The sequence below is a fragment of the Balaenoptera physalus genome, assembly GCF_965194825.1.
Source record: "Balaenoptera physalus genome assembly, chromosome: 2".
Classification (NCBI taxonomy): domain Eukaryota; kingdom Metazoa; phylum Chordata; class Mammalia; order Artiodactyla; family Balaenopteridae; genus Balaenoptera; species Balaenoptera physalus.
Genome location: NC_138883.1, coordinates 163,373,592 through 163,389,885, shown reverse-complemented (window position 1 = coordinate 163,389,885; position 16,294 = coordinate 163,373,592).

The window sequence follows — 16,294 nt, the reverse complement described above, 5'->3', positions numbered from 1 at the left end:
GGCATCAGGCAAAATCCATAGACTATACAACAAGAGTGAGTCCTAATGGAATCTATGGACTTGAGTTAATAATCATATACCAATACTGGCTCATCAATTGTAATAGATGTACCACACTAACTCAAGATGCTAATAATAGAAGAAACTGTGCGTTGGGGGCTGTGGTACAGGGGTGTACAGGCACTCTCTGTACTTCATGCCCCATTTTCAGAAAACCTACAACTGCTCTAAAAAATAAAGTCTATTATTTAAAACAGATACACTGCCTCAACCTTATAAAGTAGTTTTATTTACACTTCAGATTAGTTGATTTGTTGGAAGAACATTTTTTAAAAAGGTAAACACAATAACAAAAAGTTAAAAACATCAATTCATTTAGGTAGAAAGTTAATTACCTGAATAACGATGTAGTGTCTTAAACACAACTCTCCCTCCCTGATTTTTTGCTAAAGTGACTCAAGTAATGTAGAAGGAGAAATTTCATCCCACCAGTGGAAACTGGAACATATTCTTACATTCTTGAGATTGTGGAAGGCAGAACTCTAAGAGGGTTCCCTAAGAGTCCCACCTCTGGGTGTACACGGCTTGGATAATGCCCTCCTTTTGAATGTGAAGGGAACCTTTGAATACGAAGGGTAGCTGCTCCATTGATTAGATTGTGTCACATGGCAAATGCTGATGGGAGGGATAGTCACTCCCCTGATTGCATGATGTTTCATAAGACACTCTTGTAGCAAGACTCTAAGGAGACTGCAGTCAGAGCAATGCACTTCGGCTGGCCTGGAAACTTGCAAACAGCTGCTTTGCGACCTGCCTTCGGGGGCCACGTGGCAGCAGACTGCAAGTGGCCTTAGGAATTGAGCACGGTTCCCAGCAAGAAAACAGGGGCCTCAGTCCTTTGGCAAGGAACCAAATTCTGCCATACACTTAATGAGCTTGGGAGAGGAGCCAGAGGCTCATGTGGGAACAGCAGCCGCGGACAACGTTGTGATTGTGGCCTGGCGGCACCTGATCAGAGGACACGCCTGAACTCCTGACCCGTGCAAACTATCACATAATACATGCGTGTTATTTTAAGCCATTAGTTTGTGGTCATTTGTTATGCAGCAACAGAAAACTAATACAGAGGCCATACAGGGGAGAGTCCGATTACAAGAAAGCCTGTGTGGTCTTGCTCACCTCTCCTCGGGGAAACCCCTGGACTCCATGGTCAGATCAGTGTTTGAGGGCATCCTTTCACCAGCCTAAATCCTTCCAGCTGGCCAGAGGAATAGCTCCAATCCCAGCTGGCCCCATGGCTGCCTGCCTTGTGGAGAGGACTTGGCACGCCAGCTGGCTTTCCTCTGGCACACCTGAAAGGGATCCACCTGCTCTACGCCCTCACCTCCAACCCACCTAAGAATAGGCTCACTCGCTATTGGTCGAGACTGTTTCTACCTGGGAGATCCCAGAGCCAGAGCAATGTGAGTGCTAAAGAGACTCACTCCAGCTAATACAAGTAAAGAAGCTAGACAGCCGCAACATCACTAACTACAGAAGTAGAATCTTCCGGTCAGAAGAGGAGCGCCAAGATGACCATTTAGAACAAAGGAACCTCTATGAAACAAGAACCAGGAGAGAGTTTGGAAGAAACATCCTAGTTCATATTCACAACGAGATTTGAGAGGATATTGCAAACCAACAAACAAACCAGGTTTTCGTCAAAATAAATGCTCTGAAAATAATTCTTTGACAAAAATTTTAAAACGTAATTGCCAGAATAAAAATCTAAATAATGACAGTGAATAATGTAATAGACAATTCCAAAATCTGAATGATATTGATGGAGTGTACACACAAGAGAGATCATGAGAAAAGTACTTTGGAGAACAGATTTAGAAGTCTAATCTAAAAATAATCAGAGTTCTAAATGCAAAAAAAAAAAAAGGAAGCAGTAGAGAATGAACAATCAATGAAATAATAAAAGGCAATTCTTCAGAGCTGGAGAAAGGATTGTGCCTGCAGATTGAAAATGTTCATTGACTAATGACAGCATTATTTTTCAAAAGCCCATTTCTAATATCAAGAACCATGAAGGGTGTGAGGCTTTACCAGAGTTACAAGTTAACAATGAAAAGAATGATAACTCAGCATCATAGATATTCAGAGATTCAGAATGTAATAGTATACCAACCGTGTACACTTTTTGGATAATTACTTGTGAAAATGCTTTAGTTAAATAAAATCTGAATCAGAGTAAAGATCATAGGAAGGGAAAAGATACAATATACAAGAAAGGACACTAAGTAGTAAAAATCCAATAAAATTTAGAGTAAAATCTAAATAAAATTTGAGAAATGAAGTGTGATGCAATTAAAAGTAATCTTGAAAAAGAAGTCATATTGTAAGAAAATAATTATTAGAGCTTCTGGAAAATTGGGCAGATTATTCAGTAAAACCTGGGGAAAGGAAAGAGGAAGGGAGGGAGGGAAAAATAAAAGCTTGCAAAGGGTTCCCATCGGGGTAGGAAGTCCAGGACATTGTTTTAATTTGACATAGATTCTGACAGAGAAATGTAGACTCACATGTCTTTGGTAAAATATAATAGTGACCACCAGTAGAACTAAAATAATACATAGAACTGCCTAGTCAATAAAGAAAAACATACAAGAACTGGTCTAATGAAGGATAAATCAAGAGAGGAAGATAAGAGTAAATCTTAGAAGTTCTCATCATAAGAAAAAAACTGTAACTGTGTGTGGTGATGGACGTTAACTAGACTTATTGGGTGGTCACGTCACAAAACATACAAATAGCAAATCATGTTGTATACCTGAAACTAATATAATGTTATATGTCAATATACCTCAAATAAAAAAAGAGGAAGAGAGAGGAGGAAAAAACAATAGGGGAGGGGACCTTTCTGCAGTGTTCCCTCATGGGACCTGCCTACCACCATGCCCTTCCTAGCTTCCCCTCCAGAAGAGTCATCTGTGCCAAAGGACAAAGCACTGGGTGTTAAAATGGACTTGGGGACCGAAGCACTGGGTGTTAAAAGACATGAGCTCATGGCTGACATCACCTCATTCACCGTTTCTTTCCCTGTGTCTGGTGGGTAAACTGACTCCGGGCCCGAGGAGACTCTGCAGATTCTCTCTCATGCACGACTGGGCAAGCTCATCATTGCTTGGGACTGTGGGAAAGTGAGAATCCCACCATTCAGACTTGGGCAGGAGGGGAGTGAGGGCGTCTCCCACACTTCATGTCTAAACCACATTCCAGAGAGAGCGTTTTCAGGGCTCAGTGTTTAAATACCCATGTAGCTAAGAGTAAAGTGGGCACCATTGTCTTTTCGCCTGCTGTGGAAAGCCAAGGGAACGGACACTGATTGGTTGGATCAGCTGATACACCTGGGGAGGGGTCTTTGATCATAATACCATGATGGTTAAACTGGTAAAACTTCAAACATATCTCAACAACAGCTTCAGCTGCAGAAACAGCAACAACGGAAAATTGACCCTCGTACAATTTAGTAGGTAGGTATGTAAAGGCTTTTGAGGAAAGGGAGAGAAATGAAACTATAACATTTTAAAGTCTGTTGACTTTGACCCAGAAATTCCTCTTGTATAATTTACCTTTAGGGGAATACTTGGTCATGGGTGTGTAAGAATTCAAAGATGCTCACCGCAGTGTTTTTTGTAATCAGGAAACATCACTGAGGGGAACCCTAAGACTTCTTCAGGAGGAGATACAACTGATAGGCAGTTCTATCAGTCAATGGCTGCAGCCAATACAAAAAATGGGGTTGATTTACACATATTAATCTGTAAACTTATATAAAATTCGTTAAGTGAAGAAATTCCATTGCAGAGCATTATCTATATTATGATCACATCCATGTATGTGCATGTGTGTTTATCCTTAGAAAGAGGTCTGGTAGGATATTTTTGATCTCTCTGGTCTCTGGGAGTGTGAGACTATAAGGGATATTCACATTTTTCATTTTTGCATTTCAGTCCTGCTTGATTTTTCCATGATGAGAATGCTAATTTCTCTTAAAGAAATGAAAGATAGTCAATTTAGTGGGAAAGTATTATTTTTGGGGATATATTTGGAAATTTGCAAAAGTATTACTTTATGCAAGGAAATGCTTACTGGGTAATTGTTTGGTTTCCTATGTTACCTCGCTCATTTAAACTTAGCAGCATTATAGAGGTATTTTCCTAGTTAATTTGCACAGATATTCCCCCCACCCCTTTCTGGCCAATTTTATGGAATCCAAGAATAAGCCCATGGGCTCATTCTGGTAATGTTTAAATTTCCCAAGTTACAGACATTATTTATTATCATCTGATCATCAATATAATGATATAAAAACTATATATTGATTATTGTTATCTGATAATATCACTATATACAACATAAAAAACCATATATTGATGATCAGATGATAATAGGCTGTGACAGAAAAGTTTAAAGAGTGAGTATATATTGCTTCCAAGAGGTTCAAAAAGCTTTATGGGCATAATCACAGAAAAATTTAATAGAGTACTAAAAACTAAGTAGAGACAGATGCTATGACCATTTTATGAGTGGAAAACTGAGGTAGTCTGAGCTATGGACACACTGGCAAAATAGAAACGTTGGGAAGAAGTGTAAAAGCTTTTGATTCTTTTCCAGACATTCATCCAAAAGTCCCTTCCCTCCTTTTGAAATCTTTCTGGTCAAAATCCCTGGTAGTTCTATTTTTCAGTCTGCCAGTAACAATTATGTCACAAACATCAAAGCAGTTACTGTACACATCCATAATCATTTCGACTGGTCAGCAAGGTTGCCTTATATGTACTTTGCATTATTTTTTAACCTACAGCAATACTTCAGTCGCAGAGATTTTGTCCTAGATCATCACCTGGACTCCATTTAGAATATTTTTGTTTTCTTTAAATAAAAAACAAGTACATGTAGGAAGAAGGTAGGAACTTATTTTTAAAAGTCAAGGTTGAGAAAGGACTGTCTTTCATTAGTTCTCCAGAATTTTAATAACTGTTTACCAACCTTTCCTGCCGTTAGATTTCCATTTGCAACACTTCCCTTTTCTGATCTGAAGGGTAGGTTTGTCCTGACACACCCCCCCCCCCCCCACCACCACCACCAGTCACTCCTACTTAAGGCAACTGACTCAGGCTTCCCCGGGGTTTTTCGCCCGGCAGTTTCTCTCTATATATGGTAATAATGCTCAGCAGATCCGCGCGCGCTTCCCGGAGGAAAACTGGAAAGAGAAATCACGTGAGCGCCAACTGGAGCCTGCGGCTGGCCTGGGCAGCTCCTCCTCAGTGAAAAGGTGAGAGGCGATTAAGAAAGACTTACCTCTTCCTGGAGAGATTTCAGTCCACGCTGCCTGCCCGGAACTGCCAGCTTCCCCGGGGCGCGTCCCCACGTCGCGCGGCATCACCTGCTGTCCTCCGTCCCGGCCGGGGTGCCGGGTCCCGGCGCCCCCGCTGCTGCTGCTGTTCCTGAGGTGCTTACCCTCCCTCCCGAGATCTCACCGAATCGCGCAGGGCAGTTATCCTGGGTCACTCTTCAAAGCAATTCCATATTAGAGTCAGGTGTGAAGTCCACTGTCAGCTGCTTTCTACTAACTGAGTACAATTCTATCCAGAAGCAGAAGGATAAACTAAATGTCTCCCTTAAGTAACCTGGGGTTTCTCAGCCCTGGGGTGTCAGGGCTCTTCTGAAACGGTGGCACAGGCTCTTGGATGATGACCTATGGCTTTTGGGAACAATCTCATTGCTGTTCATCCTGATCATCGCTTCCATCTGTATATTCCCACTGTGCCCTTCCCACCGGAACTCCCCCAACTCTGCCCTGCAAAAATTAATCAATAAATACTGTATTATAATCCGTATAATCTCACTTCATACTGTCATCAAGACCACTTTCATTATTTGTTCCCTCCACTGTTTCCTTCCTGGGCAAAACCAAACAGTCAATCAAACCAAAAACTTCAGGAAAACAAAGTGCGTGTACTCAGGTCTCAATAGTCTGAAAATCCTTCTCACTTTTTCAGCGGAATGCAGATAGATGTAGGTATGAGAGTTTTTGTTTTCTTATAAGAGGTTAGAGGACAAACAGAAATGTGTGAGCCATGGTGCTTAGTTTTTCCATCCTGTCGTTTTATTTTTTGGAATGGGATGGGGAAAATGTAGTTATTGTCTGCCATCTAATGGACTGAGTTGGAATTGCATCTTGCCACTAAGATCCAGTGGCTAAAATTCATACAAATAGTGTAGTGATTCAGATAAAGAATGATGAATTCTACAAACAAGTCTACTTTCAAGCTTCAGAGTTCCACAGGTTAAAAAAAACAGTGAGCATTCTTGGTTGTAGGCTTTTCCCTTTCATCACTTTAAATATATCATGCCATTCCCTTTTGGTCTGCAGAGTTTCTGCTGAAAAATCAGCTGCTAGCCTTTCGGGAGTTCCCTTGTATGTTATTTGTTGCTTTTCCCTTGCTGCTTTTAGTATTCTCTCTTTACATTTAAGTTTTGTCATTTTGATTACAATGTGTCTTGACTGTATGGGACTCTCTGTGCTTCCTGAGCTTTGGTGACTTCTTCCTTTCCCAGGTTTGGGAGGTTTTCAGTTATTTTCTCTTCAAATATTGTCTTGGACCCCTTGTCTTGCTCTTCTCCTTCTGGCACCCCTATAATGTGAAAAAAAACAATGAAAAGGACACAATGATAAACAAAGCTGGAGAGCAGGATTTTATGTTAAATCAAGATGGAAAGAATCAAGAAAATCCCACTTACAGAACCATGTGATGAACAGCTGTGTGCAGAGAGGAAAAATTGTTGTCATCAATGAATGCATTCACAATACTATGGAGAGCAATGGCTTGAAATGACGGCCCAAGAAAGCAAAGCAAACAAAGTAGTCTCAGTCTGTACTGCCAGAGTGGAACTTCAGTCATCACCCAGGCTATCCTGTACATCCAGTTAGTCATTTACGCTTTTCAGTTTTTTCCTTTATCATGCTTCTGTTACCTCTCCATTTTTCTCTGTTACCACTACTAAGAATGGGTAGTAGATAATTTTCCACATTCCTTTCCATCTTAGCTCTAACCAGCCTATGTATTATTTGCCAGACTAATCTTCCTTCAACACTGGGTCACTATTGCTTGAAACTATCCTGGAACCTTATTTCTCTTTCTTCCTAAATACCTCTTCCATCTGGTTTCACTGTTGCTTTAATCCGGTCTCACTACCTATACAATTTTATTCCCTACTCTTTAACTTTTTTGCCGGTCGCTTCATAGCCCCTTGAATAACCCTGGTCCCTGTTCCTTTCAAGTCTTCTTTGACTGCAGCTCCTCTCATGAGGAACACCTGTCCTTCTCTCCTTTTGTGCAGCCAAATTCTCCTCATCATTCAGAATCCAGCCCAGCTGTTGCCCCTCAGTGGACTCCCTCCTTACCTGTGAAATTTTAGAGAAATTAGAGGTTCTATTCTGAAACTGAGTCCTTGGGCAAATACTGTCCAATGGTTTACTATTATTTCTCAGATTTGAGTTCCATCTCCTACAAAATCTGTTGTGAAATACTCAAGGCCAGATACTCTTTCTTACCCACTTGCCATCCCCCCTCAGGATCTATATTTCTGGGAACACTGGGAGCTCATAGATACTTGATGATGGGTTTTCTTGAGCCTCAGCACAATTCTGCAAGGAAGATGCAGCTGGATGGTTATTCCCATTTTATAAATGAGGATGCGGAGGCCCAGAGCATTTGCAAGACTTGCTCTCGTCAATGACAAAGCCAGGGTAGGAGCACTGGGGTCTCCTTCATGTCTAGGGTTCCCCCTGGTGCTGCCCTCAGACCCGCACTGATAGGTGAAGTCATGCCTTAAGCCCTTCTTTACTTTCAGATACACAACTTAATTTTCTTACAGATAACTGATGTGGGCTTATGTTGTAGGGAGTGACCAGGCAACAGAATATCATCAGGGTGTGTAGTTATGCCTCCTGCTTGGCAACTTCAGTTCTTTCTGGGTGGTTATGCCACATTTTCAGCCCACACCCATTTGTCCTGTTTGAAAACCACAAACTGGTTCTTGGGTGACACTATTTTTCAGCACAGCCTCTGATTAAGCGACTGATGTGCTTGTTTAAACCTTTAAATAACTGTGAATGTAACTGTCTCCTGCCCCTTCTCACATGATGAAAGGTACCCTGGGGCGCCCAAGCTCACGCAGTGTGCTAATTAAAAACAACTACTACCAGGCTGTCTTAACCAGAGTCGTTAGGGAGTCAGGAGGATTTCTAGGTAGTTCCAACTCTGGCCACAGGATGGATTCATTTTCCATCCTGTGTGCATCTTCGGAGACTTGCCAGCATGGAATCCCTCCACTGATGTGCTGGTGCTCGCGTTCCTGGCTCAGGCCCTACGATGGTGGTTGGCTCAGCAGGACGAGTCGGTAGCAAAGGGGAAATATCATACCTACATGCAGCTGAGCAATTCAGAGAGATGGCGTTGCTGAAATTTGTCCTATTAAATACCTAGAAGATAAATGCTTAAGAAGATTGTTAAGCAATTCTACTGACTCAGAATACTTTTGTGTATTCATTGAACAAAAAGCAGTAGAGAGAGGCTTAGATTGTTTAAAGAAAATCTAAATATGCAGTCCTAACAAGTGTCTTTTCTAACTGCATGTCTAATGAAATGATCAGAATTTATCTAAAAGGGTCATGAAATGCAATGTTACCTTTGTTTTATGATGATACTGTTAACATATGAAGAGGATTAGTTTCCAACTAAGCTATAAAAAAGTTTCATGATACTAGTGGCAACAAATTTTCAACTAAAAATTAGATCCAAAAGTTTCAGTTATACAGATGAGTAAGTCCTTAGACTTCTACTTAACTGCACAGAGCCTGTAGTTAACAACACTGTATTGTATACTTAAGATTTTGCTAAGAGGGTAAACCTTAGGTTACACAAAAAATAATAATAAATAATGAGGGCAGGAGGAAACTTTCAGTGGTGATGGAGATGTTTCTGGCATCGATTGTGGTGACAGTTTCATGGGTGAATACTTATCTCGAAACTCATCAAGTTGGATACATATTAAACAGGTACAACTTTTTGTATGTCAATCATATATCAATAAAGTGTTTTTTTTTTTTTTAAAGAGTTATAGCTGACTGGGAAATCGCCATAAAACGTACAGATGCAGTGCACTCGTGAGGCTCCCAGAACTACTACCACTGAAAACTGCCCAGACGTAACTTTTACGGAATGCAGAACATAATCACACACTTCATTTCCTTTGCCCTCCCGGAAAACCAGCTATTCTGATCCCTGTTTTGCAGGCTTAGAAAGTCAAATGGCTTCCAAATCTTACATGTCTCCTACTGTGGTCTGGGTGGGGGTGAGGACTTCGACCTGAAGCCACGCCATGTGACTTCACATCCATTAACTACCCAGACATCAGTAAGTTAAGATACAAACTCCATCATGATATAATATTGACTATTCAACCCTTAGAATATGTTTGCCTAAACTATTATTTCCCTGAACTATTGTCCCCTGAACAAATTTCTAATGTGGCACCTTGGAGAAAAAAATCCCTTGAAAATGTCTTGTACCGTAAATTTCATTGTGTGTGAGTCACCTAGATTGTATGACTCTTCCTATCACTTCACACAAAGCTTAGTTAATGAAGATGACAGAGGACTTGGATCACCTCCATGGCTTCTGACCCTTTTATTTGCCAAGAGCATCTGCAAAGCCACTTGCTAAGTACCTAGGATCAGAACACCTAAGGCCCAGAATATCTAATCAATCAACCTCGGATACAGTCATCACAAAACAATAAACCCAAGATGAGAGGTTGGAAAGCACACTGGAGGCTGTTGCTTATCTTTGATTCTTCTCAAATTTATCACTCTATTCCTTGAGCCCCGGATGCAAACCACATCTTTTCTATTTAATGTGACAGATTTGCGCTGATAGATGGTGTTGGCATCCCATGGTATATTGGAACATCAGATTTCCTGCTGACAAAATCCTGGGTAGGTTTGTACGACCAAGTCAACTTAGTAGAAAATTCTATATTGACTTTTCATGTCCAAGACTCTAGTTTCTGATTTCTTGAGTGCCTAGGCGAGGTTATTGCTGATGGAAATGAAAGCTTGATTGATTAGAACAGAGATGTGCCTTTTAAAAGATTGAATTGCCGGCCTTAAAGGATCAAATTCAACTCTCAAGAGGGAGGCTGCCCTTATAATTCTTTTTTCCTCCTAGGCATTGGGATTCATTTTTTCATGCCTTGAAACAGCAAATTGTGGACTACCATTTGAAGAGTCTTGTGTAAATTGTCCTTCAGACCTAGGTCTAGAGATTATAATCTATTAGCAGAAAGCTGAAAAAATCCACACACTAGAGGCAAAGCAAGACATTTTCTCACTTCAGATGAAGTCTGCAAAAGGGCGCTCTTAGTGGGAGTGGACATTCAGTTAGAAATGTTAGAAATTGAAGAGCACGTAGCAGTGGCGTTACAGGCTGGTCTGGCACTCCGTACCTCTGTCAAACTGTGGCTTCAGTGTGATTACACTCAGCTTCCTTGTGTCTGATTGGCGTGCATACAGTTTGTCCATTTTCTACCCTCTCTTGAAGCAGGCATTAGGCTGCTGGTCTGGACCGTTTCTATCTAGTTCAAAGGATTATCTCTGGGTTCAAGTCCCTTCTAAGTCAAGCTCTAAGTGGTTCCAAGGCAAAAGTGAAACCTGAACTCTCAATGGGACACAGAAGCAGACTGGACACTCACAGCACTCAGAGGCATTCTTGGTGGGGAATTATTCTGAGTCAAACCATCTCCCTTTCCCAACCCTTTATAAACTGGCACTTGCATAACACGATTAAGGTTATCTTTGCCTTCTGTAAATTACTTAATTTTTTTTGTGTTTGTTAAAACTAAATAATGTTTATTCATACTCAGTTTAAAATATTTTCCTATGAATGGGAGTTCCCTGGCAGTCCAGTGGTTAGAACTCGGTGCTTTCACTGCTGTGGCCCAGGTTCAATCCCTGGTCCAGGAACTAAGATCCTGCAAGCAATGAGGCACGGCCAAACAAACAAACAAATATATATATTTTCCTATGAAAAGAAAGATTTTCTGTTTCTTAATGAGATAAAATTCACATAACATAAATCACCATTTAAACCATCTTAAACAATTCTGTAGTTTTTAATATTTTACAGTTTTGTACAACTATCAAACTAACTCTAGACCATTTCCAGGATCCCCGAAAGAAAACCCGTAGATGTTAGCTTACAGTCCCAATTTCCCTCTCCCGGCATCCCCTGGCAATCAATAATCTACCAAGAGTAGATTGGTGGTTGTAAATTTCTTAATTTATATGGTTTTGACTAGATAGAATGTTCCCAGGCACATGATTCAGGAAGTAGAGAGGAGTACATGGCGAACTCTTCTTGTCTTCATCTCCCACAGACCCAATTTCCCTCTCTGATGACATGTTTTTACCATTTCTTTATCCTTCCAGAGATAGTCAATGCCTACACCTGTACACACACATACAGAGCTTCTTATGTTATATGGGCATATGATATTTCATACAAATGGTTGTGTGCTCTCTACCTTATTGTGAAAGCTAACAATTTGATTTAAAGCTGCTTCAATTTTTTTGGCTGCTGTATAGTACTCCATTTCATGGATGTGTTATAATTTATTTAATCAGTTGCCATTAATAGACTTTGAAATTGTTCCCAGTCTGTTGATATTACAAAGAACTCTTCAGTAGACATCTTTCTACATACATCATTTACACATATATGAATATATATGTAGGATAAATTTCTTGAAGTGGATATGACAGATCTTAATTTTGTCATAATTAATGATATACTTCTGATTTTTATTAATGCTTCCATTTCTATCTTTCACTCTTGTGGTCTGTGTTTTCTTTTTGCTGATAATACGAAAAATTTTAAATACTTTATCTAGGTGTTTGTTTTTATAAAATATAGTATACTTAAGACCTCTGTTTCTTTGATCAGCATTCTTTGACTCCTTACTTTATTAATGTTGAAATCACTAATGTCCACTTCCTCTCCCCAATATTCCCTCTACTAGCTGATTTTCTTTGACTTTTATTATTTTTCTCAATTTTTATTTTTTTTAAAATTCGACGAGCTTACTGCTTATTAAAAAATTTTTATTTATTTACTTATTTATTTTTGGCTGCACTGGGTCTTCATAGCTGAGTGCAGGCTTTCTCCAGTTGCAGCAAGCGGGGGCTACTCTTCGTTGCGGTGCACGGGCTTCTCACTGTGGTGGCTTCTCTTGTTGCAGAGCACGGGCTCTAGGGTGCACGGGCTTCAGTAGTTGCAGCACGCGGGCTCAGTAGTTGTGGTACAAGGGCTCTAGAGCGTGCGGGCTCAGTAGTCACGGTGCACAGGCTTAGTTGCTCCGCGGCATGTGGGATCTTCCCAGACCAAGGATAGAACCCGTGTCCCCTGCATTGGCAGGCAGACTCTTAACCACTGGACCGCCAGGGAAGTCCAATGTTTATTTTAAAATAAACTACTATTAATTGGTTTATCAGCTTTGATGCCTGGCTGTGAAAGATAAGGAACTCTCTAAACCTACATTACTTTCCTCTTTATATCCTCCTTTTCCTCTGAATTTTGTTACTTTAGAATGTTCCCATTGTTAGGAAATCTTTCTTTTTCTTTGTTATCCAGTAGCTTTACTAGGATGTGTCTCAGTGTTGATAATTTGATGTAAGTTTTTTTTCCTGGAATAAGATGTGCCTAAAATTTAGATTCAAGTCTCCCATTAAGTCTGGATCTTGTTAATATGTCTTCTATATTTATCCTTTATCTCCAATCCATTCCTGCTCTTGTTTATTTCTATTTTACTTTCTCACTCTTGTTTTCCACATTCCTTACTGTGTTCTCAGCAGTATCTATTCTCCTTTGTGCTCCTTCCAAAGTTCTTCATATTACCAGGACTTCCCTGGTGGCGCAGTGGTTAAGAATCTGCCTGCCAATGCAGGGGACACAGGTTCGAGCCCTGGTCCAGGAAGATCCCGCATGCCGTGGAGCAACTAAGCTCGTGCGTCACAACTACTGAGCCCACGTGCCACAACTACTGAAGCCCATGCACCTAGAGCCCATGCTCTGCAACAGAGAAGCCACTGCAGTGAGAAGCCCTCACACTGCATCGAAGAGTAGCCCCTGCTCGCTGCAACTAGAGAAAGCCCGTGTGCAGCAACAAAGACCCAATGCAGCCATAAATAAATTAATTAATTAAAAACAAACAAACAAAAAAAACAAAGTTCTTCATATTTCTGTGAGGGTTTGTTTCATTTCCTAATGGGTTCTCATAACCCAACTTTAAACTCTTGTTTTATAAATCAGTATAAATCAGTTTTGTGAATTCATGGTGATACACTTGATGCCATTTTTTGCCTGGTCTGTGGTGTAATTTCTGGCAATGCTTTTTAATTTGTCACCACTCCCCCAACACACACTCTGTTTCTTTTTGTCTTTTTTCTTGCAGTATCTTTGCATACTACATCCCATGATGATTTGATCTGGCTATCACTCATCCTCATTGGGATGGGCATCCTGCACCAGCCACTGCAGGTAGTGCCTATGAGGCAGGAGACAGAGCCTTGTAAGTTGTTGGGAATTCCTCCAGAATGGGCAGAGTTGGTCCAGGTATTTCAAATATAGATCAAACAAATATGTCCCTTACAATTTGCAAGGTGTCACTAGATTTTTATAAGGATTGGTGAAGGGATTCTCTATTTCAGTCACCTTATTTAACTTTACAAAAGGTATAAGTTTCGATAACTCCAATCATTCAATAAACATTAAAGAATGCTACTTCTGCTCCTAGAGCTATTGTAGGTTAATGGGGATATAGAGATGACACCAATGACAGAATTTACCATTTATTTTGAAGTAGGATGTGCCACACACTGTATTAGGCATTTATTATCACATCAAATTTTCAAAACTTTCATATATTAACTTTGGTATTGTAATAAACAAGTTCAATATCTCTGAGGATTACAAAAACAGATATTGATTTCAGGCTCATTACATTAGGGCTGAGGGTCAGGTGCAGCTCTGCTGGCCTGTGCTGGCCTCCAAACTTCTTTTCATTCTAAAAACCAGGTTGAGGCCACTCTCTGGGACAGCAAAGGGCTGGTGAAAACTTGCAGTGCTTCTGGAATCATTTGTTCAGGCATGACAAACATCCCATCCATTCTTGTCCCATTGCCCAAAGCAAGCCACACAGCCACACCCAAAGCAGGTGTGGCAAGCAAGCATATTATCTACCGAGAAGGTTGGCCATGGCAGGGAGAGGACAAAAAGCTATGAACAAAGAACGCAATCTGCCCCCAGTTGCTTCTCTGCCACAAGACACTTTCACCTCTCCCTAAGATATTCAAAACTACCAGGCACTGGGCTCAGAAGTCCAGAATCTGGAGCTACACATCATGTTTGCTTTCTGCCCTTTTTTTTTTTTAACATCTTTATTGGAGTATAATTGCTTTACAATGGTGTGTTAGTTTCTGCTTTATAACAAAGTGAATCAGTTATACATATACATATATCCCCATATCTCTTCCCTCTTGCATCTCCCTCCCTCCCTATCCCACCCCTCTAGGTGGTCACAAAGCACTGAGCTGATCTCCCTGTGCTATGCGGCTGCTTCCCACTAGCTGTCTATTTTACATTTGACAAGTTATTTGTCCCCTGCTTCCCAAACACTCAAGATCACACAATGGTGGAGTAGGGACCCCTTATTAAAGAATGGGGAGAATGGGAGGTCCATGCCAGTCACTGGTTTATACAGTTCCGGTATTCCACTGAGTGACTGCTGCAAGCTCCCTGACCCTCATAGTAGGGAATGCTCCTTGATTTCTTCCAGTTACACTCTCTGGGAGTCACTTCTAAGTCTGTGTTCTCCATGGTGCTTGACTCCACCTTCTGGACAGTTCTTCCTTTTCCATTATGCTTCTTGGTCTCTCCTGAAATGAGTATTGGAAAACATGCCATCTGTGGCTGAGAAGCTGTCTCAGACTGCTTCACATCTGCAAGAGGTTGGGGACCCAAGCGTTATTTTGTGATTTGAACACTTATAGTCTCTTCTAATCCAGGCTGGTGGTGCTTTCAGTAATATCTCTCTCTACATAACTGCTTTCATTTTTAATCAATTTGATCGCAGTAAGGTCCATGTAAGTCAACAGCCACTCCCATAACTTCTCAAGAAATGCCTCCAAACGCACTTTGATCTCATTAAGATTTAGATGACTGTACCTTACTCTCTTTTCCCAGAGACATTTTGTCAACTGAGATAATTTACTAGGGCCATATACATCTAATGAGCAGACTCAACAATGGGCATGTTGGATCTATGCCCAATCCTTGTCTTAATTTGAGACTCTTTTACCTGTGAGAACTGAGAGTTTCAATTTTCAACCCTAAAAGTTCTGGAATTTCTGGACATTTGCAGCTCTGCTGGACTCATTCTGGCTCTGCTCCATGTGTCTTCTGATTCCAGAACTAGGCTGAAGAAGTAGCCAGTGCATGAGACTTGATGGTGTCAGGATGGGGGGCAGAACATGAGAGCTGATGGGAACACAAAATGCCTCTAAAAACCTCTGCTCAGATGAGGCAAATGGCTCATCTGCTTATGGACCATCTTGGCAAGTCACGTAGCCAAGCCCCAGTCAGTGGGATGAGGATGTCTACAGGGAAAACTGGAAAAGAGGAGAAGGAAATGGTAGTTGTGAACAAATGGGGCAATCTCCATGCCTCATGAGATAGATATGTTGTAACTCTCTCCATAGAGAAGGACATTGGGCACACAGAGGTTGAGTGCCTTGACCAAAGTCCTAGAGTCCTTAGTGGTAGAGCCAAGATGTGATCCTAGGGGGTCTTACTCCAGGATGCTGAATCATTTTCCAGATGCCTCCTTTGGGAGCTCTCATTTTTGTGAACTATCCATACCATCTTGTCTAAATTTTCAGCAGGCTTTAATAAAAACAATTTTAGTAGAAGACTCAAATATGGCAATAATAAAGCTTTGTAAAATGATGTTATGGATTTCCTCAAGAAATAATTCATTAAATTGATGCCAGTTGTAACTTGTGAGATCATAAAGCTCAATGCAGGGATACTGAAACCATGAAGGTAATCCAATCACAGCATGTTCAATAAACTCTCAGCCTCCTCTGTGAATTGCTTTGCTACACTTTCACCCAGAACCTGAGAATATG